We start from the raw sequence: 27,902 nt of genomic DNA on the forward strand, positions 1-27,902 counted from the left end.
TGTGTCTGTTGGAATAAACAAAGAAAGCATTAATTTTTAGGAATGAAAATTATTTACAGGGCTTGGTCATGATGTCAAAATAATGGTGCCTAAGACTCGGTGCTGTCATTTATTTGATTTGTTTTGGTTTATTATTGTCACATGTACTGGAACACAGTGAAAAGTTTCTTGCGTGCTATACAGTCAAAGCATACCATCCATTGGTTGGGGGTGAGGAGAGAGAGAGAGAGAGGCTAGCGAGCCCGGTGACTTCAGTCCCGGGCCCACTAAAGATATTAATATTAGATTCATTGGATTTTAAATATTCAAATCAGCTCTGCACCAATTTCTGGCATGGAGCTGACGTGCCGGAAATCCGGCGGCTGCAGACTCGCTGAGGCCATGGTGCCCAGCAGGAAGCCCTCCACATGGCCTCTGCTTCGGTCTCCCAGCCCACTGTGCTGCTGTAGCTGGGAGCTGCTGGGCTGGGAGTGTTACCCCCGTGGTGTTGCAGTTACAGGTAGGATGAAGAGAAAGATAGGACCATTCAAAAGTCTGTTGACAGCAGGGAAAATGCTGTTCTTAAATCTGTTGGTATGTGTTCTCAGATTTTTGTATCTTTTTCCCGATGGAAGAAGGTGGAAGAGAGTATGTCCGGGGTGCATATGGTCCTTGATTATGCTGGCTGCATTCCCGTGGAGGACTGGGCTATGTTCATAACCCTTTGTAGTTTCTTGCGGTCTTGGTCAGAGCAGGAGCAGGAGTCATATCAAGCTGAGATATATCCAGAAAGGATGCTTTCTATGGTGCATCTTTAACAATTGGTATGAGTCGTAATGGACATGCCAAATTTCCATAGCCTTCTGACAAAGTAGAGGCATTGGTGAGCTTTCTTAGCTATAGCATTGGCATGGAGGGTTCAGGAGAGATTGTTGATGATCTGAACACCTAATAACTTGAAGCTCTCAACTTGGAGTGAGTGAGTATGTTTGTGCGAGTGAGTGAGTGAACGTGTGGGAGTGAAAGACTGAGAGGTTCCCACCAGTGAAGTTTACAACTGCTCCCCACCAAGGCATGCTCACCCCGCTGGTGGGGACAAAAGCCATTGTGGCCCCCCTGGGAGGTTGGAGGCAGGGCATACCCCTTGGGCAGTGCCAGTGCTGACTTTTTTTCTCTTCACCGTACCTGTAACGGCAACACTACAGGGGGCAATACTCCCAGCCCAGCAGCCCCCAGCTACAGCAGTGCCAGCCAGACACCCTGGCATTGCCCACTGGACATTACCAGGGGTGAGGCCAGAGAAGGTGGGGTCTGCTGGGGGCGGGGCCTATTGGGGCTGATTGGTGGGGGGGGTACCCTCTGCATACCCTGCATTAGGGATCAGTGAGGTTGGGAGGGAGGGGGTGATTGGGGCTATCCATGGAGGGAGGGAGGAGATCAGGCCTGGCCATAGGGGGGCAGGTGAGGTCAGGGCTGGCCATGTGGGGGAGGTGAGATCAGGGCTGGCCATGGAGGGCTGGCCCCAGGGGATGGGGGGGTGGGGGGACGGGATGGGGGGTTGAGTAGGCTGGCGATTGGGGGTGGGGTTGTTGGGGATAACATTGGGAGGCCGGCAATGGGGGGCGAGGGGGGGGGGGGGGCACAGAGGCAGTGCGCATGTGCCGAACTCCCCACTGACAGATCGACACATGCTCATTGGCTCACTCAGCACTCTGCATCCAGCCTCTTGGGCGGGATGAGGCCTGTCCCCCTTCTTACCGGCGTGAATCTCTCTGAGGCACTCTGTGCTGGAGATTCATTCCACTAAGTGTGGCCAAAAAACGAGCAGGGAATTCTCCCATTTTCCCACCCATTAGGCACTTTTTTGGGGAGAATCCCGGCCAGTAGGTTTGAGAGGGAGTGAGTGAGTGAATGTATGTGTGTGTGTGGGAGGGAGTGTGTGTGTGTGTGTGTGTGTGTGTGTGTGTGTGTGTGTGTGGAAGCAAGGGAGGATGGGTGTGTGTGTGTGTGGGAGGGAGGGAGTGTGTGAGAGTGTGTGGGAGGGAGGGAATGTCTGAGTGTGTGTGTGGAAGGGAGGGAGTGTGTGTGTGTGGGAGTGAGTGAGTGTGTGTGTGTGGAAGGGAGGGAGTGTGTGTGTGGGAGGGAGGAAGTGTGTGTGAGTGTGTGGGAGGGTGGGAGTGTGTGTGTGTGTGGAAGGGTGGGAGTGTGTGTGTGGGAGGGAGGGTGGGAGTGTGAGTGTGGGGGGGAGGGTGGGAGTGTGTGTGTGTGTGGAAGGGTGGGAGTGTGTGTGTGTGGGAGGGAGGGTGGGAGTGTGAGTGTGGGGGGGAGGGTGGGTGGGAGTGTGTGTGTGGGGGGGAGGGTGGGTGGGAGTGTGTGTGTGGGAGGGAGGGAGGGTGGGAGTGTGTGTGTGGGAGTGAGTGAGTGAGTGTGTGCGAGGGAGGGAGTGTGTGTGAGTGTGTGGGAGGGAGGGTGGGTGTGTGTGTGTGGGAGGGCGGGAGTGTATGTGTTGGAGGGAGGGTGGGAGTGTGTGTGGGAAGGAGGGAGGGTGGGAGTGTGTGAGTGTTGTGTCTGTATGTGTGTGTGTGTGTGTGAGGGTGGGAGTGTGTGAGTGTTGGGTGGGAGGGAGGGAGTGTGTGAGAGTGAGTGTGTGTATTTTTGGGAGTGAGTGTGGGGATCTATGGGAGTGAGTTTGTTGAGATGAATGAGTGTGTGAGGGGAACAGTGAGACATTGAGTGAGTGTGAGATTGAGTGTGAGACACTTGGGGGGGAATTTTCCCATCTCGCCTGCCACAGGAACGTAGTGGGCGGGAGGGTGACGGACTATCCAAAGGTCCATTGATCTCGGGCAGGCTTTTCTGGTTTGGGGGTGAGCACGGCCGGAAAATCCCAGCCTGAGTGTGTGTGTAGGGGTGAGTGTGAGTCTGCCTTACGTCCAGTCTCAGTTTTCTCACTTGTTCTCACCATCATATACCAACACACACGCACCCCCTCACCCACCCACAGACACTCATCCACTCTTCTTTAACTTAACAATTTAGTGCTATGACATTGTTATACTCTTGCTCAGCAATTGTTTCTTTCCTTAAAACTTCAACTTTTCTTTTGACATTCAGTTTATTTTTGTGCCGAATCTTATGTTTCTGAAATTTGCGCATCGACCCCTTGAGTGAGAAAACTATGCAAATGTTGCCCCTGAGCAAAAAGGTTGGACAAGCCTGTTTTAGACTCTTTGGCATAGTGTTTTTTGAGTGTAAGTAGGAGTTTTAACTGCAGTTGTTAAGGACAACTACAAGATTTGGCAAAATAATTTGATAAATAATGAAGAGAAGCCTTTGACAAGAATCAGCAGCAGAGATGCCCAGTGAGTAAATCCCTGTATTTTACACCAGGGTCAGAAATCAATAGACTTTTGGGATTCAATCAAGGAGAAATTCAATCTCATTTCACCAATTTTCAGATCAATCTTAATCTGACAATCAGTGGCTCTTATTTTGCTTCAAACAAGTGTTAGGTACCCCAGGAGCCAATAGCCTTGTGATTTTATTGCTAGACTATTAAACAAAAAACTCAGCTAACGTTCTGGGGACCCTGGTTCAAATCCCGCCACGGCAGATGGTGGAATTTGAATTCAATACAAATATCTGGAATTAAGAATCTACTGATGACCATGAAACCATTGTCGATTGTCGGAAAAACCCATCTGGTTCACTAATGGGAAGAAAATCTGTTGTTTTTACCTGGTCTGGCCTACATGTGACTCCAAAGCCACAGCAATGTGGTTGACTCTCAACTGCCCTCAGGCAACTAGGGATGGGTGATAAGTGCTGGCCAGCCAGCGATGCCCATGTCCCACAAATGAATAAAAAAAAAATTGGCTATCAGCCACCCATGGCCAAAGTGAACATGCCAGGTTTCTGGTGATCTGCAGCATTGAAGAGGTAAGTGTTTAGGTTTGGACTTGTTTTAACACGGAACGAGAAATAATTGGGAAGTTCTACCCACAATCACAGCAAACCTGTGGGTCACTGACACCCCATGTTCATGGCCCACTTATCCCCCAATTCCTCCCAATGATTTTGCGGTTCTCCAAAAAAACAGTTAATGCCTCAGTAAGTAAGGCACGTGAGACACTTTACTGGTCAAAAATTGCGGAGTAGTTTCATCCACATTGTGTCTACATCTCAGCTATAATATTTATACTAAACAAGAACAAATTGAATGCATCAGTAATTTATTGTTAGTGGGTCACATTACTTTATATTTAGTAACAGGAGTAAACCATTCTCGGGAACATTTTGTCCTTACATAGCAGGACTATGAATCTGGCCCTTGGCTCTTTTCCCTTTCACAAATTATTGTTGACCCGAGGGGAATAAGGACTAAGAACTGGAAACATATAAAGTCAGAAACTTGCAATTACAGCGACAGTAATTCATCCTTGAATATGATGAGCTGAAACTTGGACAGAGATTTCACATTAAACAGATCATGGCTTAAAAATGGTTCTTAATAACAGGAATGTGGTGGATGGATAATGGGTTTTTGAGTAGCTGCTGCAATAAATACATTGTGTCCAAGACAGAGTTTTCCCATGTGGATTCCTTCAATATATAAAGAATAGCAAAGAAGATAAAATGAAGACTTGTTAATGTCTGTCTCCATACTTACACTTTTTAATTATGAAGCTTAATCAAACCAACTAGCCAGATTTGAACCTGCCACCCCATTTATAATTCATCTTATGTCTCATACACCTCCTAACATTGCAATTATGTGCGCAAGCACCACACATTTGCACTGACCGCACCGACAGACAGTCCTTAACTCTCACGGCTTTCTGCAAGCTAAAACTGTATGTAATGTTAATGAACAAGAATGGGAAAGGAGTTGACAACACCCTCGCCAACAACACAGTGGCAAAGGCAAGAATCCCTGGAGATCAATGCTCCAGGCAGAGCCGTAACTATCGGAAACACTGAAGGATATTACTTGTCCCCATTCATTTAATTCCATAAATATGCAGCAACATTTACAACTTGAAGCTGCGTTCTTAACACTGGCACCACAAATGTCTCGCTTCTGCTTGCCATCTCTTGTCCCATTTCTCTCGCAGCATGAGATTGCTGCAAAAGGCACCTCATAGGAGAGCAATGCTCCTACAGTCATGCACTCCATCCCTCCCTAGCATGCTGACCAACACTCAGACTGCTCGTGGGTTATATAGTCAAGCAGAGGAATCAACATGTGCTGAAATACTCAGGATCAGCAAACTGCAATATATGCAGACACAGCCAAAAGAAAGGTCACCAGACAGTTAGATCCTCTCCCAACTACATGGAGGAGTGCAAAACTGAAAACTTCATTGGTCAATCCTGAAAAGAAAACTGCTGGCCTTTCTCAATCAGTTATATAAGTTACTGGAGGCCGTGCCAAGAAGTTCCATGATCATGGTTGAGAGTGTGCAGGAGTCTGCCTCCAGCACGGTCGCTCTCACACCATCAGTACTCTATCTTAGAAATGTGGTCATCTCTAAGCATAATGCAGCCACATCCTCACAAAGTGAATCAATGTCACTAATCATTGCACCTTTGGTGGAATCACAAATGGTTTTGATGCATATTATCTCTGTACACCAGAATGGAGATGTAGGAGAATTGAATGGTTAGGTGATAAAAGCAGAAAATGCTGGAAAATCTCTTCAGGTCTGGCAGCCTCTGTGGTGAGACATACAGAGTTAATGTCTTGAGTCCAATATGACTCTTCTTTGGAACTGAATTGATTGGGGGTTTGAAGGAGCCACTCATGTTTTGCAATCTGTTCTCATGCAGATCAGCAAAAAGTGCTGAGATTCAGTCCCACATGGGTGGCAGTGGCATGATGAGACAATTATTTATTGGCCCTTCTCGGGATGTCAGCCTGTTTGATTATTCATAGAATCATAGAATCCTACAGTGCAGAAGGAAGCCATGCGGCCCATCGAGTCTGCACCGACCACAATCCCACCCAGGCCCTATCCCCATAACCCCATGCATTTATCCTAGCTAGTCCCCTGACACCAAGGGGCAATTTAGCATGGCCAGTCCACCTAACCCACACATCTTTGAACAGGAGCACCCGGAGGAAACCCATGCAGAGACGGAGAGAATGTGCAAACTCCACACAAGCCAGAAATTGAACCTGGGTCCCTGCCACTGTGAGGCAGCAGTGCTAACCACTGTGCAACCATGCCAGCCCATTCGTTACCCCTTCAGCCAATACCCTGTTATGATGCCAGCAAGTCAGCTGGGCAAAACTGTGCAACACCTGCAGCCAGGTCCTCACTGGCTCAAGCACACAGATGTCAATGACCATCTCAGGAGGCACCACATTGTCTTGCACCAGCTTTGCTAATTTCACTCAAGAAGAAACATTAAAAGAGTTGGTAAAGTTGCTTTAAAGAAAAGCACTATGGGTTAGTGACCGGGTATGAAATGGGTAGAAAGTAAACATTATCGTGTAGCAAAAAGCGAGAGTTCTGCAGAAGGGCAATATGAACTCGAAACGTTAACTGTATCTCTCTCTACAGATGCTGCAAGACCTGCTGAATTTATCCAGGCTTTCCTGTTTTTATTATGGATTTCCAGCATCTGCAGTATTTTGCTTTTATAAATGTGTTTTATTTCATTGTATTTACAGCACAGTAACAGGCCATTCAGCCCAACAATGTCAATGTTTATTCCCTACGTGAACCTCCTTTTGTTCTTCTTTCTCTTTGAACCCCATCAACATATCAGACTATTCCTTTACCTCTCAGAATTAGTAGTACATGGAAAAATGTGGATTGATTAGGAAGAACCTGCATGGATTTCTAATGGGGAAATCATGTTTAACTAACTTGCTGGAGATTTTTGCAGAGGCAACAGAAAGGGGCCAATGAGGGTAATGCTGTTGATGTGGTATACATAGATTTTCAAGAGGTATTCAATTCAATGACACACAAAAGACTTGTGAGAAAAGTTATGACTCATGGAATAAAAGAAACAGTAGCAATGTGGATACAAAACTGGCTGAATAATAGGAGTAAGAAGTCTTACAACACCAGATTAAAGTACAACAGGTTTATTTGGTAGCAAAATCCACTAGCTTTCGGAGTGCTGCTCCTTCATCAGGTAAGCACTTACCTGACGAAGGAACAGTGCTCCGAAAGGAGTGGATTTTGCTACCAAATAAACCTGTTGAACTTTAATCTGGTGTTGTAAGACTTCTTACTGTGTTTACCCCAGTCCAATGCCGGCATCTCCACATCATGAATAATAGGAAGCAGAGAGTAATGGTCAATTGATATTTTTCAGGCTGGAGGAAGGTTTGTAGTGATGTTCCCCAGGGGGATATAAATATATATATATATTAATGATCTAAATTTTGATGTGCAAGGGTCAATTTCAAAGTTTGCAGATGACACGATACCTGGAAGCATTGTAAACGGTGAAGAGGACAGTGAAGAACTTCAATAGGACACAGAAAAGTTGGTGGAGTGGGTGGATAGGTGGTAGGTGAAGTTCAGTGCAGAGAAGTATGTGGTGATACATTTAGGTAGGAAGAGCATGGATTGAAAATTCAAAATAAGGGGTAAAATTCTTAAGGAGGTGCAGGAGTAGATGGACCCAGGTGGATATGTGTAAAGATCATTGAAGGTGGCAGGATAGGTGGCAAGAGTAGTTGATAATGCATACAGAATCCTGGGTTTTATTAATAGGAAGTACAAGAGCAAGGAGGTTATACTGAACCTATACAAGACACTAGTTAGGCTTCAGCTGGAATATTGTGTGCAGGTCTCTGCGCCACACAGTAGGAAGGATGTGAACACATTGGAGAGAATGCAGAAAGGGTTTATTAGAATGGTTCCAGAGATGAGAAACTTTAGTGGTGAGGATCGATTGGAGAAGTTGGAATTGTTCTCTTTGCAGAGGAGAAGGCTAAGAGGAGATTTGACAGAGATGTTCAAAATCATGAGAGGGCTGGATAGAGCAGATAGGGAGAAACTCATAAAAGGATTGAGAATGAGAGGTCACAGGTTTAAAGTGAGTTCCAAAAGAAGCAAGTGAGAAAGAACTTTTTCACACAGCTAGTGGTTCAGGTCTGGAATGCACTGCCTGGAAGTGTGGTGGAGCCAGGTTCAATTGAGGCATTCGAGAGAGTGTTAGAAGATTACTTGAATAGAAACAATCTGCACAGGGGAGGGAAGAAGGAAGGGGAATGGCACAAAGTCATAATGCTCATTTGGAGAGCCAGTGCAGACACAATGGACCAAATGGCCTCCTTCGGTGTCATAATAATTCTGTGATTCTGAGGTTAGGTAGCATCTGGGTAGAGTATACTTCGGAGCCAGGAGGTCATGCTGCAACTGTACAAAACTCTGGTGCGGCCGCACTTGGAGTATTGCGTACAGTTCTGGTCGCCGCAACATCGAGGGCCGAAGGGCCTGTACTGCGCTGTAATGTTCTATGTTCTAGAGATCAACACAGAGTTAACATTTCAGATCTGCGATATTTTATTAGAACTGGGAAATATTAGAGGTATAATAGGTTTTAAGCAAAGGATGGGTGGAACCAGAAGGTTGTAAAGTGTCTAGCTAAAAGATGAGGTGCTATTATTGTTGTTCCTTCCTCCTGCTCACTCATCACTCACTAATCCACTTACTCACAGGCATAGATTGCAACAAATTGTCATACACACATTAGCACCATTCATTCTAACATATAGCTCAATTGTTCTATAAATTTCTCTGATGAAGGTGCAGATTCAAGTCCTGAAAGCAGCGGCTCACATTGCTCTGTGCAACTCATTCTACTGATAGTGAGCAGCACCTGTTCCCTGGGAATTTGTGTAGGCAGCATGAGTTCAATTCACCAGGTAACACACAAAGCTCTAGAAACAAGTAAAAGGTGATGGAAGCAGAGGAAGTTCAGGAGTTTGTCGGCCAGACATTGGGCTTTTCTCTGTCTTTCACTGCAGAGCCTGGGATTCCCCCCTTCTACCCAAAGTACCACCACTTGAACCATCAGGAACATTTCACTCTGGACAAAGTTCCAACATGCATTATTTAGGACTGCCTTTGGAATATCAGAGAATTGGTTAATATTGGGGGATTTTGTTTGAACATTCTTCATTTTATGATGCGACCACCATTTTTCATGTGAATTGGTGAAGCTGAGATAATCATTCGCTTAGTGTTACATCAGTATGAAGATTTTAGATTCCTTCCTGTTTTTCAAAAAGTTTAGATACATTCTATGTTAAGTCTTCTGATGCTCGTAACTTGTTGTATGCCTTCTTTTTCTTGTAAATATTTAATGTGTTTCTTTGGAAGTGGGCTGGAGGACACGTTTTACATTCCCCTATAGTCTGTCTGTATGATATCATGATTCCTTCCCTGTATCTAGTGGTCATCAAAAGGAATTGTGCAACATTGTAGTTGGCAAAAATGCTTTACACATAAGTAAAAGTTGCATGCAAGAAGGCTGACTTTAATTCCACATTTACCATTTCACAAGCTACATTGTGGCCATTGTTAAATCATTTAGACAAAATATGTTTTAGTTAATATCAAACTGCTGAATTATGAAAGCCAAGCTAATGTCGAAAACTGATGTGAACTTAAAGTGACAAATGGATATGACTACATGCTCAACAGCAACAGCCAATGGCTCCTACAGCTGTTCTTGCTCACTATCCTGCTAATTCCCATCTTTTATGATGGAGCATGGAGCAAAATGCAGGTAAAGATAAAACAGTGCACCAACCTTATCGAAGACATGGCACCAAATTTATTTATTAGTTTATTTTAGTTTATTTTATTTTGTTTTAGTTTATTCAATAGACTTCACTATTACTTACTGTACCATTATTCCATAAATACTAGCAAACAACAATGTCCACCATTTAATATTGATTATAATGAAGGACTGGAAACTCAACTTTGCATAATAATATTGCATTTTTCAAAACAATCAGTGTCATGTACAGCCCTTGAGTCTTCTTGACATTTGGTCCCATGCTCATCTAAACATCTAAATATCTAAACTTGGAAAAAAAACAAATGAAAGGCCTCCATTGATACAATGTCTTTCATGATTTCAGGATATCCTAGTTCTTTTTATAGCCATTGGGATAATCTGTGGTGTGGAGACTTGTAGTGTAGGAGGTGCAGCCCCCACTTCAGAACTTCAGAATCAGCAAGATTCCACGAACAAAAAGGCCAGCACGGTGGCACAGTGGTTAGCACTGTGGACCCAGGTTCAATTCTGGCTTTGGATGACTGTCTGTGTGGAGTTTGTACATTCTCCCCGTGTCTGCATGGGTTTCCTCCAGGTGCTCCGGATTTGCCCTTAGTGCCAGGGGGACTAGCAGGATAAATACATGGGGTTGTGGGGACAAGGCCTGGGTCAGATTGTTGTCGCCGCAGGCTTGATGGGTCAAATGCCCTCTTTCTGCTATTGTAGGGATTCTATGCACAAAGTGGCAATGACGAGATATTCTGCTTATTATTGATGTTGGGAGTGAGACATGAATAGAAAATTCCATTGGTCTTCAAATTAGTGCCATGGGATCTTTTCTGCTCACTCAATGTGGCAAATGGGGGCATTGGTTTAAAATCGTAACTGAAAATGGTACCTCCAGGAGTGTTGCACTAGAGTGCCAGTTCAGATTTCGACAATATTTATCCATCAACCATTTATTTATCACCAATATTTGTCAATAAAATAGATTATCTGATTGTTCTCACTGATGTTTATGGGAACTCGCTGTGTGGACTTTGGTTGCCATGTTTTCTATGTTACAATTATGACAGCTCCTCTGAATTTTTTATCTAGCTGCAAAATGCTCTGGACATTCTGAAAATTTGAAAGGTGCTATGGAAATGCAGCTTCTTTCTTTTGTTTCACATGTTCTAAGAAACGATTATTCTGCCGTACATTTGTGTTTGGCTACGTACACAGACCCAGGGGGTGATCTTTCCCAAAAAATTCTAATGCCAAATGAGCGTGGAAACAAGAGAGAATCGCGCCTATTAGTTTGGGTGAGGTCCCAGACGCAATGCTATGGCACTTAGAAAATAAGGTGAGGCAAAGTGTGATTCTCGCCAGTGGGGAGGGGAGTGGGCAAAGCCTATTCATGCTGGGAAGCTGGCTACTGAGCTTGCACCATTGCACAGATGCCCTGATCATCCAGTGCACTGTGTACAAGTATACAGAACGGGACGAGATTGCGAGAGACAAGAAACCGGGTGCGAACCTGAATTTTTTTGCCTCTGCCTGATCTCACCGGCTCGCCATGCCGATCGACTGGCATGACAAGCCGGTAAGATCACCCCCTCAGCAATAAAAGCTTCGCATGTGACTTGCTCAATCTTCTGTTATAAAGCAGCCCAAACTTACCATGAGCCCAACAGATGGGATCCACTAGTAATTATAAAAAGAATCGGGACATGTCATGTGAAAATTATTAAATGTTGTATTCTAAGGTTCAGCCAGATGTATTCATTATAAATATTTACAATTAAATAGGCTGCTCGCTTCTAAGCCAGGGCAGTATGAGGTGAAAGCTTTTAGACTGTATTTCAGAGGATAACAGGGTGCTATCCATGAAAACAACTACAGAGATTGTAGATTTTGGTTTAAATTGCTCCGTTTAGAAGTCTCTGAACAGTGTTAGAAATATCTAATTATAAGTTCCTTCAAACGTCCTGCTTGTATTTCATCAGCAATTAACACTGCATTATTCAGGTCAACAGGATTTATGCTGCCGCATCTCATTATATATGGAGTGCTGGGGTTGAATTTGACTCCACATTTATTTCAGGTGGGTTTGGATGGGATGAGTGCCAAACATATTCTCGAGCGTAGATTTGGGTCGGGGGGGATTTTAAATCATTTAAATTTGACTGCTGGATTTCTGATCTATTTACAGCATGATCTCAAAAGCTACCCATTGGCTTTATCTATTTTCCAGCTGGTTTCCAGAGGCCATTTTAAGTCAGGAATGCACTTCTTAAAGTGAGTTGACAGAGAATTTCTCAATATCTACTCTTTTAAAACGCTCCATAGTTTTTATAGATTCTATTAGATCATTCCTCAGTCTTCATCTTTCAAAGGAAGAGAGATTCAACCTATTCGCGTATTCCTTTTTTAAAATTCATTTGTGGGACATGGGTGTCGCTGGCTGGCCAGCATTTATTGCCCCTCCCTCGTTGCCCTTGAGAAGGTGTTGGTGAGCTGCCTTCTTGAATCGCTGCAGTCCATGTGCTGTGGGTTGACCCACAATGCTGTTAGGGAGGGAATTCCAGGATTTTGACTGAGCGACTGCGAAGGAATGGCGATATATTACCAAGTCAGGACGGTGAGTGGCTTGGAGGGTAACTTGCAGGTAGTGGTGTTCCCATGTATCTGCTGCTTTGTCCTTCCAGATGGAAGGGGTTGTGGGTTGGGAAGATGCTGTCCAAGGATGTTTGGTGAATTGCTGCAGTGCATCTTGTGGATAGTACACACTGCTGCTACTGATTGCTGGTGGTGGAGGGAGTGGATGTTTGTGGATGTGATGCCAATCAAGTGGGCTGCTTTGTCCTGAATGGTGTCAAGCTTCTTGAGTATTGTTGGAGCTGCACCCATCCAAACAAGTGGGCAGTATTCAATCACATTCCTGACTTGGTGCCTTGTAGATGGTGGATAGGCTCTGGGGAGTCAGGGGGTGAGTTACGTGCCACAGCATTCCTAGCTTCTGACCTGTAGCCACTGTGATTATGTGGCGAGTCCAGTTGAGTTTCTGGTCAATGGTAACTGCAAGGTTGTTGACAGTGAGGGATTCAGTGACGGTATCACCATTGAATGCCAAGAGGTGGTGGTTAAAGTGTCTCTTATTGGTGATGGTCATTGCCTGGCATTTGTGTGGCGCGAATGTTACTTGCCACTTTTCAGCCCAAGCCTGGATATTGTCCAAATCTTGTTGCATTTGAACATGGGCTGCTTCAGTATCTGAAGAGTCGCAAATGGTGCTGAACATTGTGCAATCATCGGCAAATATCCCCAGTTCTGACCTTATGATGGAGGGAAGGTCATTGATGAAGTAGCTGAAGATGGTTGGGCCTAGGACACTACCCTGAGGGACTCCTGCAGAGATGTCCTAGAGCTGAGATGACTGACCCTCCACAACCACAACCATCTCCCCATGTGTCAGGTATAACTCCAACCAGCGGAGAGTTTTCCACCTGATACCCACTGATTCCAGTTTTGTTAGGGTTCCTTGATGCCACACTTGATCGAATACTGCCTTGATGTCAATGGCCTTCACTCTCACCTCACCTTTGGAATTCAGTTCTTTTGTCCATGTTTGAACCAAGGTTGTAATGAGGTCAGGAGCTGAGTGACCCTGGCGAAACTCAAACTGGGCATCACTGAGCAGGTTATTACTGAGCAACTGCTGCTTGATAGCACTTTCACCACTTCACTGATGGTTGAGAGTCAACTGATCGGGCGGCAATTGACTGGGTTGGATTTGTCCTGCTTTTTGTGTACAGGACATACTTGGGCAATTTTCCACATTGTTGGGTAGATGCCAGTGTTGGAACTGTACTGGAAGAACTTGGCTCAAGGAACGGCAAGTTCTGGAGCACAAGTCTTCAGTACAATTGCTGGAATGTTATCAGGACCCATTGCCTTTGCAGTATCCAGTGCCTCCAACCATTTCTTGATATCACGTGGAGTGAATCGAATTGGTTGGAGACTGGCATCTCAGCAGCTGGGGACCACTGGAGGGGGCCAAGATGGATCATCCACTCGGCACTTCTGACTGAAGACTGCTACGAATGCTTCAGCCTTATCATTTGCACTGATGTGCTGGGCTCCTCCATCACTGAGGATGGGCATACTTGTGGAGCCTTCTCCTCCAGTGAGTTGTTTAGTTGTTCGCCACCATTCACGACTGGACGTGGAAGGACTGCAGAGCTTAGATTTGATCTGTTGGTTGTGAGATCGCTTAGCTCTGTCCATCACTTGCTGTTTTTGCCATTTTCCATGCAAGTAGCCCTGTTTTGTAGATTCACCAGGTTGACACCTCATTTTTAGGTATGCCTGGTGCTGCTCTTGGCATGCCCTCCTGCACTCTCCATTGAACCAGGGTTGATCCCCTGGCTTGATGGTAATGGTTGAGTGGAAGTTATGCCGGGCCATGAGGTTACAGATTGTGCTGGAGTACAGTTCCGCTGTTATGGATGGCCCACAGTGCCTCATGGATGCCCAGTCTTGAGTTGCTCGATCTGTTCAAAGTCTGTCCCATTTAGGATGGTGATAGTGCCACACAACAGGATGGAGGTTATTCTCAATGTGAAGGCAGGACTTCATCTCCACAAGGACTGTGCGGTGGCCACTCTTACTGATACTGTCATGGACTAATGCATCTGCAGCTGGCAGATTGGTAAGGATGAGATCAAGTATGTTTTTCTCTCTTGTTGGTTCCTTCACCACCCACTGCAAACCAGTCTATCAGTTATATCCTTTAGGACCCGACCAGCTCGATCGGTAATGTTGCTGCTGAGCGACTCTTGGTGGTAGACATTGAAATCCCCCACCCAGAGCACATTTTGCGCCCTTGCCACCCTCAGTGCTTCCTCCAAGTGTTGTTCAACATGGAGGAATACTGATTCATGACGAAGGAGGACGCTATGTGGTAACCAGTAAGAGGTTTCCTTGCCCATGTTTAACCTGAAGCCATGAGACTTCATGGGGTCCAGAGTCGATGTTCAGGACTCCAGGGCAAATCCCTCCTGACTGTATACCACTGTGCCACCTGCTGGGAGGACAGGACATATCCAGAGATAGTAATGGTGGTGTCTGGGGTGTTATCTATAAGGTATGATTCCATGAGAATGACTATGTCAGGCTGTTGCTTGACTAGTTCTGTGAGACAGCTCTCCCAATTTTGGCACTAGCCCCCAGATGTTAGTAAGGAGGACTTTGCAGGGTCGACAGGGCTGTTTGTTTTGCTGTTGTCTTTTCCGGTGCCTAGGTCGATGCCAGGTGGTCCGTCCGGTTTCATTCCTTTTTATTGACTTTGGAGCGATTGATGCAACTGAGTGTCTTGCTGGGCCATTTCAGAGGGAAGTTTAGAGTCAACCATATTGTTGTAGCTCTGGAGTCATATACATAGAAGATAGAATCCCTACAGTGCAGAAGGAGGCCATTTGGTCCATCAATCTTGCACCAACAACAATCCCACCCAGGCTATATCCCTGTAACTCCAAGTATTTACCTTACTAATCCCCCGACACAAAGGGGCAATTTAGCATGACGAATCAACCTAACCCACAAATCTTTGGACTGTGGGAGGAAACCGCAGCACCCGGAGGAAACCCACACAGACATGAGGAGAATGTGCAAACTCCACACAGACAGTGACCAGAGGCTGGAATTGAATCCGGGTCCCTGGCGCTGTGAGGCAGCAATGCTAACCACAATGCCACTGTGCCACACATGCAGGCCAGACTAGGGTAAGGACATCAGATTTTCTTCCCTAAAGGACCAGATGGTGTTTTTCGACAACCGACAATGGTTTCATGATCATCAGTAAATTCTTAATTCCATATTTTTCAAGTTTTTAAATTCCACCATCTACTGTGGCAGGATTAATAGTCTAACGATAACACGAGGCCATTGCCTCCTGATAAGAATAATCTCACAGTTCTGGTCTCACTCATGTAAATGTATTTTGCACTCTCTCCAATGTGCCTATATCCTTTTCATAATCTGGCAACCAGAGTGGTGCACACTGCTGTTCTCCAAGTGTGGTCTTGCCAATGTTTGATAAAAATTTAGCATTTCTTTTATACTTTTCAATTCCATCTCTTTATGAATAAACCCTAATGATTTACTTTGCATATTGTTCTCTCAGATTCATTTGCTCATCTGCCTGTTATGGTCAGGAAAGGGTATTAATTTAAACAACCCTGATTTCTCCTCTCACTGCACGTCTGTAAACAGAAAGATAATTTGCTTCCCCTTTTATAAGTATTTCCCAACCTCTTGGTTTTGGTGTGATCCAATTTTCTATCAGTTTTCTCACAGTAAACTCAAATAGGATGAACTCAAAGGGTTAGTTTATTCGCACACACGCAAAACACGAGGGGAGCGTCACCACATCGCCTTTTGGGCATTCATACACTAAAGGAGGGATCGAGATTTACAAAGATATATAGGGCAAAGGCCACAGAGAAAAGAATCATTGCTTCACGTGGGTTCCAGAGTCCAGGATCAACGTCCAATGAGGTATTCCTTTATGAATGTCAGCAAGCTAAAACCAGTCCAGTGTAATTCATTTTTCTGGTGGTGTTGGCTTCATACGATGAGAGAAGCAGAGATGAACCATTCTTTTCGACAATGGTACAGAAATTCCAGCAGTAAAATGTGGATGGGGCTGAATGTTCAATCTGAGCAGAGTACATTTTCCGAGAAGCTGCTTGTAGATGGTAAAATGGTGAGCTGAGTTTTTGCAGTACAGCAAAGCAATGCCACTTGTTACACAAACCAGAGGTTCATGTCAAACGATTCCCACTACTTCACAGTAACAAAGGGTTTGTTTCCCCCGATTGGGTCCCCAAGATGGTTAAAGGTCTCAACCAATAAGAATTGAAAGGAAGGTTGTGGGACCCTTTGTCATGGCAGATGAGTAGACACTGGTTGGCCAGCTTGTGTTGTGAAGGGCTGTCACTCTCACCTCACCTCTGACCTTTGTGTAACTTTTCTTGAATTTGGTCTGTGCAAACAACAATGTATTACAGTGCCTTTATAGAGATAATAAGATGTAAGTTTCTTTGATATCATCGGACAGCTCCTTTTGTTTAATGTCGGAGGGTCAGCGCCGAGGGAGCGCTGCATTGTCGGAGGGTCAGTGCCAAGGGAGCGCCACACTGTCGAAGGGCAGTGCTGAGGGAGCACTGCACTGTCAGAGGGTCAGTGCCGAGGGAGTGCCGCACTGTCGGGGGTTCAGTGCTGAGGGAGCGCTGCACTGTCAGAGGGTCAGTGCCAAGGGAGCGCCGCACTGTTGGAGGGTCAGTGCTGAGGGAGCGCCGCCCTGTCGGGGGTTCAGTGCTGACATGACAGACATGTTCACAGACATGTATTCAGCCACTTCCAAAGGCCCTTGTCCAGTTGTCAAAATTTTAGAAATAGTCATGAGGATATTTCTATCTCTTTTATAAAAAATATACAGGATGAGACCTTAGTTCCCTCACATACCCCATGAATATTTTTGTATTCTGAGTTATATGAGTCCTCATCATTTTGCTTACCAATAGGTCATACTTATCAATATTGAAATTAGTTTTGCAATTATGTTCCTTTCTTCAAGCTTATTGTTTTTTTGGATTCTTGCGATTTCTTGCTGTCCTCCGCATTGTTGACTATAAGTTCCAATCCTAAGTTGTCTGAAAACTTAAAATTGTTTTTGATTCCAAAGTTTAATATGAATTATGAACAAAAGTCAGCCCAGCAGTGATTCTTCTGGGACCCCAACTTTCCGCCCTCTATCGCTTTTTACCCCATCTATGTACCATCTGTCTTTCAGCCACTTGACTGCCCATTCTGTTAATTGTCCCCTGATCCCTAATGCAGTGGCTTTATTCATTAGTTGATTATGTGCTACCTTATCAAAGGTCTTTTGGAAATCTATTATATTACTATATATTACAAATACTATACTATCCTTGCCTATTCACCCCATTATGTCTTCAAAGAATTCAATAAGGTTCATTGAACAGAACTTTCCCTTTACAAATTCATATTGATTGATTGTTCATTATTCTTATAATGGTTTTTTGATGTTTTCCTATTTCCCCCTTTTGTAGGTATTTCATTATTTTCTTACTGGAGGCACGATCATATGAACATGGGAAATAGACGCAGCAACAGGCCATTCGGGCCGTCGAGGCTGCTCCATCATTTAATAAGATAATGGCTGATCTGTTTGTGTTTCATGTTCTACATTCCCATCTACCCCCAATAACCTTCGATTTTCTCATCTAACAAAAATCTATCTACCCCCACCTTAAAAATATTCAATTACCCCACTTCTGAGGCAGGGTGTTCCAAAGTCGTACAGCCCAGCAGTGATTGGAGGATTGCAGATGTGGTCCCTATATTCAAGAAAGGGAACAGGGACAGCCCGGGAAATTACCGACCGGTGAGTCTAACCTCAGTGGTTGGTAAGTTGATGGAGAGGATCCTGAGAGACAGGATTTATGATCATCTAGAGAAGTTTAGTATGATCAAAAGTAGTCAGCACGGCTTTGTCAAGGGCAGGTCGTGCCTTACGAGCCTGGTTGAGTTCTTTGAAAATGTGACCAAACACATTGACGAAGGAAGAGCGGTGGATGTGGTCTATATGGACTTCAGCAAGGCGTTCGATAAAGTCCCCCATGCAAGACTTCTTGAGAAAGTGAGAGGGCATGGGATCCAATGGGCTGTTGCCTTGTGGATCCAGAACTGGCTTGCCTGCCGAAGGCAGAGAGTGGCTGTGGAGGGGTCTTTCTCTGCATGGAGGTCAGTGACCAGTGGAGTGCCCCAGGGATCTGTTCTGGGACCCTTGCTGTTTGTCATTTTCATAAATGACCTGGATGAGGAAGTGGAGGGATGGGTTGGTAAGTTTGCTGACGACACCAAGGTAGGTGGTGTTGTGGATAGTTTGGAGGGATGTCAGAAGTTGCAGCGAGACATAGATAGAATGCAAGACTGGGCGGAGAAGTGGCAGATGGACTTCAACCCGGATAAGTGTGTGGTGATCCATTTTGGCAGATCCAATGGGATGAAGCAGCAGTATAATATGAAGGGTACCATTCTTAGCAGTGTAGAGGATCAGAAGGACCTTGGGGTCCGGGTCCATAGGACTCTTAAATCGGCCTCGCAGGTGGAGGATGCGGTCAAGAAGGCGTACGGCGTACTGGCCTTCATTAATCGAGGGATTGAGTTTAGGAGTCGGGAGATAATGCTGCAGCTTTATAGGACCCTGGTTAGACCCCACTTGGAGTACTGCGCGCAGTTCTGGTCACCTCATTACAGGAAAGATGTTGAAGCCATTGAGATGGTGCAGAGGAGATTTACAAGGATGTTGCCTGGATTGGGGGGCATGCCTTATGAGGATAGGTTGAGGGAGCTTGGTCTCTTCTCCCTGGAGAGACGAAGGATGAGAGGTGACCTGATAGAGGTTTACAAGATGTTGAGAGGTCTGGATAGGGTGGACTCTCAGAGGCTATTTCCAAGGGCTGAAATGGTTGCTACGAGAGGACACAGGTTTAAAGTGCTGGGGGGTAGGTACAGAGGAGATGTCAGGGGTAAGTTTTTCACTCAGAGGGTGGTGGGTGAGTGGAATCGGCTGACGTCGGTGGTGGTGGAGGCAAACTCGTTGGGGTCTTTTAAGAGACTTCTGGATGAGTACATGGGATTTAATGGGATTGAGGGCTATAGATAGGCCTAGAGGTGGGGATGTGATCGGCGCAACTTGTGGGCCGAAGGGCCTGTTTGTGCTGTGGCTTTCTATGTTCTATGTTCTAACCTTCTGGAAAAAAAATTCTCTTCATTTCTGTCCTAAACCCCTAATTTTAAAACAGTGCCCACTAATTCTGGACCCACCCACGGGAGATGACACCCTTTCCCATGTGTCCACCTTGTCAAGTCCAATCAAGATTTTATATGCTTCAATCAAGTCACCCATCACTCTTCAAAACTCCAGTGGAAATATGTCCAGTCTGCCTAACCTTTCTACATAAGACAATCTGCTTATTCCAGATATCAATTAAGTAAAACCTTTCTGAACCATCTCCAAATGCATTCACATCCTTCCTTAAGGAAACCAAAACTGCACACAATGGAGGCGATTTTCTGCCCTGGTTTTGGTGAGTGCGAATGGCTGAGGGGGCGGAGGATCAAGAGGAAGTCTCAAGAGGACCTTTACATCTGTGGAATTTTCCTGCTTGATTGTCCCCCACCCTCTGCGAGTGCCAGGTCCAATGCCTGGGCAGTACCCAGTGCCTGGGGGCAGTGCTGTGGCAATACCAGGGAGCAGTGCCTTGGAGGCTTCCATTAGGGAGCTTTGGGTTGGGATTCCCTGAGGGAGGTTCTGTGTCAAGGGACAGATGGGTGGTGGCGAGTGGCAGTGTCCTGTGTCTGTTGGGGGTGGGGTGGGCGCGGGGGGTGGTGGGACTGTGCCCATGGGGACTCCTTTTTTACAATTCTTATTCCTTTTACTTTCCTTTAAAAAGGACCTCTGAGGAGCAGGTTTGCTGGTGGGGTGGGCCACCTGCATGATGTCATGACACCCACCTCCAGGATATTTCTTCACAGTGTTTAAGAATTCAGTGGGAAAAGCCAATAGCGCAACTGGCAAGCTACATAACACTTTGAAAAAAAAAGGAAATTCTACCGAATATTCAGATGTGGTATCACCAATGCCCTGTATTACTGAAGCATGAAATCCTTAGCTTTGTGTTTAATTCCTATCATAATGAAGGATAACATTCCATTTACATTCTTAATTACTTGCTGTACTGCATACTAACGTTTTGTGACTCATGCACTAGGACACCTAGATCTCTCTGCACCTTGGAATTTTGCAGCCGTTCTTCATTTAAGGAATTATTCTGTTTTATTCTTCCTGCCAAAGTGAGCATTTTCCCACATTATACACCATTGCCAGTTTTTTGGGTATTTGCGTACGTTCTCTCTCACTGCACTTCCCTCTGCTATTTATTAATTTCCTTACCCTCAGTTTTTCATTTCTGTCTTTATTCATTCAAGAAATCACAATGCTGTTCAGTTTGTTCTTGACTGTGTTGAAATGTTGGCCATTGCTGTTCTACATTACTGTTAGCCAATACTTTTGTCCCAGTTTACCTTCCCACATTCTATTCTCTGATCCTCAAAATCAGCATTTCTCCAAATTACTATCCTTTTTTTAAACGCATTTATATCCTTTTCAATTATTAATCTGAACCGTATAAGATTATGGTAGCTATTGCAGATATTAATTTTGCCATTGCATTTGTATTACTGACAGCACTGTCCTTTAGTGATGCAAGTTGAAAAATGAGTTAGAAGCAAGCTCTGGGGTTCCCTGAAAGCTCTCAGGTAATCCTGGTGGAAGAGGTGGCAGCTAGTCCTTTTGCATTTATCTGAATACAGTTATCAGCTAAAATGGTGGCCAGCGGAATAACAAAGCGAACAGCTGGTAAGGCAAGCTATTTGAGCTCCTTGCTCATTCCTGCTGGCCATGACTGAAATACAATCTCTCTGTTGGATAAATGTTTGTACCTTTAATAAGAAGTGGAGATTTTGGGGGAAACCACATTAGAAGCAGTGGTGGGGGGAGGGATTCTCACAAAATGGGTGCAGTTCCCAAAAATAAATGAGAAATTGGTCTCTGGAAATAGCAGAAATTTAAAGCCATTTATGGTCTCCTTCTTGGCGTAGAAAGAAACATTTCTTCGTATTCTGCCAAATTCGTGAAGCAAGTCTCTTTGGGCTGAAAATAACTGTCAGACCATTGGACCTGAAGAGACTGCCCATATTTAACAATGTCTCACTGAGGTAAAGGATCCCTAGTGTTTGGAACAGAATGCTAGAACATGCACTGATTATTGATGACTGTTCAAAGCGATTTGGAGTGGAATTCAGAGGGTCCAAAGCTGAAGTTTAAATTACAACAACAGGGGACAGCCATTTACAAATTGCCAGAAGACATCATTTCTCATCAGCAGAGCCCCAGACAGTGCAAGCACCTGCTCTTCAAATCCATTCTCATCTCGACATACCATTGCACAGCCAGGAATTCAATCTATGGACAGCTGCAAGTAACAAATTCATCACTAGCCTGCGAGGAATAATACGTACGACTTACTGAGCCTTAAAACTTTGATGCAAATTCACATTTTATCGCAACTAGTAACCCTCCAGAATTTATCCCTCAGCCGACGTCGTTGAAACGGATAATCTGGTCGTTATCCAATTGCTGCTTGTGGGATCTTACTGTGTTACAAATTGGCTGCCCCACTTCCTACGTTATAACAGTGACTTCACTTCAAAGGCACTTCATCAGCTATGAAGCATTTGTCGAAATTCTGAGGTCGTGCAGGGAGCTATATAAATGCAATTTTATTTTGTGATTGAGTTAAACTTGAACTTACTGCTGCTGAAGTAACTGTAGCCACATCTCTGAAAGCACACATGTGTTACTGGTGAATTGCCACCACTGGTGGAATTTAGTACGGTGGGGAGCAGGAATTTGGGCAGCACCGGTTTCAGTTCTATCTGCATAATACTGAAAACAAGTCCTGCCACAATTTTTACTGCTCATCCATTTAGTTCACTTCCACTTGTTCCGAGCTGCGGTCCAGTTTTGATCGTCTGGACCTGCTTGGCACTACTTAAATTCATGAAAAACAGCTTTCAAGGATGAGCATTCTCACTTCATGTTGAGTGGGCCTCAAGAGGAGAGACAAGGAATTGGTCCAAAACCTGGAGGCACAAATCTCAGGATTTCCCACCAGTTTATGTGAGATCTTACTTGGTTTAGAACCTCTGCTCCAAACAAGGTCTGTAGCTTCAGAAGGCATCTGACTCCCAGGCTAAATTTTCCACTTGGTAGCCTGGGAATCTACTGACAGCCCAGTATGCCTGGGGAAAGAAGGCATGTTGGTTGCTAGCCAGCCCTCATAGAATCCCTACAGTTCAGCGCCGACAACAATCCTACTCGGACTTTGTCCCCGTGATCCCACATGTTTACCCCACTAATCCCTCTAATCTATGCATCCCGGGACAATAAGGAGCAATTTAGCATGGCCAGTGCACTGACCTGCACATCTTTAGACTATGGGAGGAAACCCACACAGATAGTGACCCAAGCCGGGAATCAAACCGGCGTCCCTGGCGCTGTGAGACAACAGCACTAATGACTGTGCCACCGTGTCACCCGGTCACCATCTAGGTCACTGTTTGGATCACTGAAGTTTTGAACTATGGTTTCATGTTTGGAGCAGGGGATGGTCGACCTCTCACCCCAAAGCAGCCAAACAACCTGCTTCATACGCTTGTTGTTGCCTCCAACTAGCAGATGGATGAGGTGCACTCAAAGAGCACAGGCATCAGTCGGTGATGTTTCATCTGGGATTCTCCAGCTAATCCCATTTACTCCTGCTGGGTTCAGAGGGAACTTATGCATTTGGGCTTACCAAGTGCTACCTCACAAAATCACATCTTCAGAAAGTGAGCAACAAATATTGGTGAAAGTCATGCTGAAAAGGATGCTGGGAAGTGTGGTCTTGTTCTGGTCAGCTGGTCTACGATCATAGGAAAATGATTGACGTTGAGACTCCATCTCCCAAGAGTCTGGACAATATATCAGCTATGCATCTTATTTGTGTACATGTCTGTGTAAGAACGAATGAAAAGAGGGTGTGCAGGACAGCATCTAATTCCCAACCCAAACTTCTGGGGTGGTCACTTCATGGTCTCCTGCCAAGGTTATTCAGTGTGGATGTTGCTCGGAAATCAGATGCTTACAAGCTCTCCATTCTCTTGTTGGGTTGCGTTCTCCTCTTTTAGTTGATATTTTATCATGCAGGTATGTTGTAGGAACATGTGCACAGTGCCATATGTGCCAAAGGTGCAACTCATCTTGGGTATCAGGAGGTGATGATGCTTTACATAGTGGATAGGATTCTCTGGCCCTTCTTGTTTCTGGGATCTTCCTGTCGCACTGAATGCCACCCTCCCATGGAGGCGTTCCCTGATGGCGGGGCAGGAGAGCCATACAAAACACCATAGACCTCGCCAGGACTGGAAAATCAACCAGTGGGAAGAGGATGCAGGTTTATATTAGAGGTAGGTTCTTTACGCAGAGAGTAGTTGGGGTGTGGAATGGACTGCCTGCAGTGATAATGGAGTCAGACACTTTAGGAACATTTAAGTGGTTATTGGATAGGCACATGGAGCACACCAGGATGATAGGGAGTGGGATAGCTTGATCTTGGTTTCAGATAAAGCTCGGCACAACATCGTGGGCCGAAGGGCCTGTTCTGTGCTGTACTGTTCTATGTTCTATGATCTCTGTGGAGTCAGCATTCCTGACTCAATCAGACCCACTCCGCCAAAGTGATGGCAAAAACCTCGGCTGTGCAGTCGGAGAGCTACATGCCATTTTTCTCACTGAAACTGACACTCTGTTGGTAATCGTACATCTGCTTTCCTCCTTATTGGTAACACATGTTTAAAGGTCCTTTTATATTAGATTAAAAAATAATTTTGTGTGCAGTTTAAAACAATTAAACAGAGTAGCTCTCACTCTGTGGGGTCAGTGTTGATTTTGGGTGGCTGACTGTTAGAGTTTGAACTCGACTGGACACTAGAGACTGAACCTGGACCAGCAGTGGTTCTTCCTATTCTTCCAGGACTTACAAAATCAATTCAAATTGACTCTACAGTGCATTTTTGGCTTATCTATGTGTTAAACCAGAGACCCAGGCTAATGCTCTTGGGTTCAAATCCCACCACGGCAGCTGTTGGAATTTAAATTCAGTTAATAAAATCTGGACTATAAATAAAACCTAGTCAGAGTAACAACTGTCCTTGATTCATATAAAAATCCATCTGGTTCACTAACATCATCTAGGGAAGTAAATCTGCTACCCTTACCCAGTCGGGCCCATGTGTGACCCCAGGTACATAGCTCGGTTGTTGACTCTTAACTTCCCTCTAACATAGAATCCAAAGAATCCCTACAGTGCAGAAAGAGGCCATTTGGCCAATTGAGTCTACACCAACTCTCTGAACAAGCATTTTACCCAGGCCCTCTCCCCTCTACCCTTCCCCTTAAGCCAGCACATTTACCATGGCTAATCTACCTAACCTGCACATCATTGGACACTAAGGGGCAATTTAGCATGGCCAATCTAACCTGCACATCTTTGGCCTTGCAAAGCCACTCTGTCCAAGAGCAATTAGGGATGGGCAACAAATGCTGGCCTTTCCAGGGATGCTCACATCCCATGAAAGAATTAAGGGAAAGTATAAGTGGAAACCAAACAAGAGGGCAGAGCTTTAAAATTCTCCTTTTCGGTGCTGTGAAGCTGATTATAGTGCACATGGTGCACACTCCAGCCAGTTCAATCTTAAAATGGCCATCATTTTATGGCCTACGTAAATACGTAGACTATATATGGCCTACATACATCATTGAAGCTTAATTTATGTTTAAAAGCACATTACCACTTTCTCCAGTGATAATGGGGTTGTAAGGCTGCTGACACCAGGGCCCTCATCTCCCGTGTTAGCACTTTGTTGAAATTCATTCTTGCGAGCAGGAAAGCTGTCAAAAAGAGATGACAGGATCACCAGCTAAATCTTCATTTGGGACGGTGCATGGCACGGAGGGGTGAACATCAAAAGCCTGGGAGAAATGGGAAGGGGAGGCAAGCTAATAGTATGGATCTGTTAAAATCCATCAAAAGCAAACAGAATGCTCAATTCAAAGCACAAGTGAAAATAAAGTCAAAAGGACAGTAGCTACATAGGTGTGCAGAAATAGTGAGCACATTAGACTGTGGAAATTTTATTTCATTAGGTTCACTGCTCTTGATTTCAATTTCTACAGATCTTACTCTCCAGTTAGTAATGACCATATAAGGAGTAATGTCACTGCTTGGTCTTCATTCAGTAAATTCCGTCTATCATGAGTAATTATTTCAGGTGCCACTAGTGTATATAACATGGCGTAAACATTTTCACCAGCCTTGTTAATAACTCAATCATTTATATTAATGGTAACAGCATTAACATCTATACATAAATTACTTTGTTCCCATAGTCACAGTTGTAGAGTTTATTCTTCATTCGTGTTTTTTTTAATGCTGAGAACATGAGGAATTTCTGACATTCCCCAGGCACGATTTAAATATTTTTGATTCTGCAAGCTGTACCCTGTCGGTCATCAGCTATTCAATTAACTTCACAATTCACCCTATTTATTGCAAATGACCCAACTCTGTCCTTTCTATATTTCTTATTTGCTGACTTTTTCTCTCTGTATTTCATACCTTTTGAATTTAAAAAGGACTCTCTCTCTGACCCTGTTCTCTCAGGCAAATTAAAATGTCAAGTTCACACTGGAAGTTTCAGATACAATGAAAATGATGGGTTTATGAATAACTAATACAGATTAGGCTAAATTGGAGGGGATGGTCTGTATTGAAAACCATCTCGATAAAAAATTCTTTCACCTCAGTCACTGCAGTTGTCTCTTGATTCAAGGGACGTCCATTCAGGGTCTTGAGTTAAGTTGTTTCTTAACTTGCAGATCTTTGGGAAGATGGGGCAGGGTGTCCCAGGAGGTAACGGGATTTCCTTCCTGTTCTTTACCTCTCAATCGCCACTCTCACCGGAATTTTACCGCCCCTGCCCACCACGGAATCGTGGTGGGTGAGGGGCGGACAATGGAAATGTCCGTTGACCTCAGGCAATAATTTGTGGTCTCGCCCTCTGTCTTCCTCTGGCTAAGCTGGCTATTTGAAAATTGAGAGACTAGAACCTGGCAGAACAGATGACTTTCTGCCATCCAGACACGGACCAATCCATCGAAGTTGATTTTGCAGGAGTTTTGTCTGATTGTTTGTGGAACTGGCATCAAGAAAGGCACTAGCAATTGTTCAATGGTCCTCCCATTGAATCCAAAGGATTTGGCAGAGGCATTGCTGATGGAATTTCTCTAGCACTTTGAGGTGTTGTTAATACACAGTCCAGGTTTCCCTACAGTACAGGAATGCTGGGTCTTCGCAGCAATTGTGGATTTTGAGAGAGGTTGCTGAGAACAGCAAGTGCTCAACATACTCCAGAGTCTTTCCTTCAACTTATATGGGGGTGGCATATTTGGCTGACTAAGTATGGTTGATACGCATTTTGCCAAAATTTAAGAACACGTCAAGTTTCCTATATGCAAAATTGAAGAGGTTGGGTGTTTTGCAAATCTAGTGAAGAACAGGCAATAACATTACAGTCATCTGGACCCTGTAAGTAATGTATATCTATGATTGTCAGGTTAACTTTGGCATGAGGTGACTGAGGTTAAAGGATTTTTTATCTAGATGGTATTTAATACAGACACCAGAGAGCCGTTGATCTTTTATGTGGTGAATAGCCAGTGTCAAGTAGATTGTAATAGTATGGAAGCTTTCACACAGCTTTCTTGATCCTGATCCAGATCCTAAAGATTCCTGTTTCAGATATTCCACTCAAGACCACTGCATCATGAAGCAGTTGCAAGATTGTGATTAAGTTTCTTGGATATCTAAAGCTTTGCAGCACCATCCATAAAAAATGAATCCAATGATGAGTTTCTGATTTTATTTTTTTTTACATTTTTCTTTGATTTGCCTGGCAACAAAGACTATGAGTTTCCTCTGGAAGGCCTAAAGTCACAGTGTATCTCTAGCAGGATTTCCTCAGCCATGGGAAATATTTCAGGTCATTCAAGGAGTTTGATTTCCACCCAAATCCATACGATGTGTGCATGAAGTGTCGATGTGAGCATAAGTACACCAGATTTAAATCCCTCAGCTAGAATCCCAGCTCCCACATTGATGGTGGTTGACCCATAGATTGTACTACAGGGTACCTGGGGATAACTTGAAGAGTATCAGCTACCACTGTGGATTCACATTTGTTCAAAAAGGTTCTTTGCAACATTGAATTATGGCATATGTCATCCTCAAGAAGAGGAACACTATCCTGTGAGTGAAGGGGGATTTTGTCCATTTGATCTTGTGACTTCAAGAAAAAAGGCATGTCATGATGTTTAGCATTTTGTTGGATTGCTTGGGTTTTCTTTTCCCACTGTTTATCATCCAGATTCTTCT

The sequence above is a fragment of the Mustelus asterias genome, chromosome 16 (genome assembly GCF_964213995.1).
Source record: "Mustelus asterias chromosome 16, sMusAst1.hap1.1, whole genome shotgun sequence".
In the NCBI taxonomy this organism is placed as follows: domain Eukaryota; kingdom Metazoa; phylum Chordata; class Chondrichthyes; order Carcharhiniformes; family Triakidae; genus Mustelus; species Mustelus asterias.